The sequence below is a fragment of the Sarcophilus harrisii genome, chromosome 5 (genome assembly GCF_902635505.1).
Source record: "Sarcophilus harrisii chromosome 5, mSarHar1.11, whole genome shotgun sequence".
Taxonomy (NCBI): Eukaryota; Metazoa; Chordata; class Mammalia; order Dasyuromorphia; family Dasyuridae; genus Sarcophilus; species Sarcophilus harrisii.
In genome coordinates, this window is record NC_045430.1 from 789,927 (window position 1) to 791,739 (window position 1,813).

Genomic DNA, 1,813 nt, shown 5'->3' on the forward strand with positions numbered 1-1,813 from the left:
CAAGAACTCATTCCCTTTACATTGTAACATTCTCTTGTAAAGTCGACTAGATGCAGATCTTTCAGAGGGGTTTTGTGCATCGCTCAAGAAGAAACGGCCAAATGAGGGACAATTTGTCGGAAGGACAAGTGTTCCTAAGAGATCCTTTGTATTTGACACTTTCAAGGGCATCATTCGGCAGGTGTTTAGAATTAAGCCATTAGTCTCTGAAGTGTGTGTGTGAGAGAGAGAGAGAGAGAGAGAGAGAGAATGAGAACGAATGCAGTTGAGAGCCCATAATGACAGTCTCCTTTTTTTCAATGGGTTTTTCATGATATATAATTTTTTTAAAAACTATTTGTTTAGTAAGAATTCCTGGGTTCTTTTTTTGGTTTGTTTTTTAAATAAAGGTTAATCTTGATGATATAAAGTATAATAGTCTTTCTACAATTTGTGGGCTGACCACACTGCTGTCACAATAATATTAGCATCTGCTCTCTGCTAAATGTGTGTATATAGTGTATTTGGAAGTTTAGAATTGATTAGACTAGAGGATTTTAGGAGTATTGGGTATGGGAGGGTGGGGGTAGGGGAAGGGAATGTGGTAACTGAAAGTGTAGACCATAGTATAAACCCAATTTTAGTTTAAATAAACAAACTGATGTCTGAACTTTTACTGTGCATTTGATTTAATTTTTATAGTAACTTTATCTTATTTTGAACCCTTTTTTTGGGTTATCCCTAAATGAGCAGTTATGTAGCTGAGTAATCCATGTTACCTTTGAAAAAAACCAAAACTATTACCAGTGTCAGGAAATGGATTCTCCTTCAAAATATCGTACAATGAACTTGGATTTGTAATGCCGGAGAAACTGAGGCAGGAGACCGATTAGTTAGTTCTCAATATCGTATTAATTGGAGAGTATAGTTGACTGGACAGGACTCTCGTCTCAAATTATCCAATCAGATAAAGATATACTGGGACCAAGGAATCCATGTTGGTCCCAGGGCTGGGGAGACTGTCATCTCAAAGAATCCAGCAATCAATAGGAGCTGCCCAATTTCTTAAATACCCCTAGAAACAAAGAACCAAGAAGGCAGGAAAACTTCTGTCAGGTTGTGGGGGAGACCATAAATCCTAAAAGCCAAGAGACAGGATGTCTGAATACACAGAGATAAAGATGTCAGGTCATGAGGGATATTGTAAATTCTTGAGGACAGGAGGTCTGCTCTTCTTGTTTATCTTGCTAGCAATTTATAACCTTAGAGTAAACGGTTCCCAATCTTAATGGACCAGAGTGGGTTTTTACGACTAAGGGGATTGACAGAACAGTTAAGGAAACTGAGACAAAGGAAACTAGTTCAGGGAAACCGAGTCAGAACAGTTAAAGAAAACTATGGCATAACAGATTGAGCATTTTTACATAGTTTACATTAACAAGTTGGCTTTAATCTATAAAAGCATTATTTTTGCCAAACCTAATTACTTTTTAAATATATGGAGGATTTAAAGGGAACACCCCTGTTTTGAATTCCTTTCCAACTTTAAAATTATTTTTATTTTCAAGTTTTCTTTGTACTATCTTTGGTTTAATTTTATTTTCTGCTTATCTTTTATATTCACTTAAGCTGTAGTACTTTCAGTACTTTTATTCCAAAATTAGTGGGTCTTCTCTACTGGCAATTTTCAATAAACCTGTTGTTGCTTACTTTGATGGAAAAAAAATAGCTGTCTTTCACAGTTCTTCACTCTACAATCTTACCATTACTGAGTTCACTCTTCTTCTCGTTATGATTTTCCAAGGTTTTTCTGACTGTATCCAGCTTATCATTT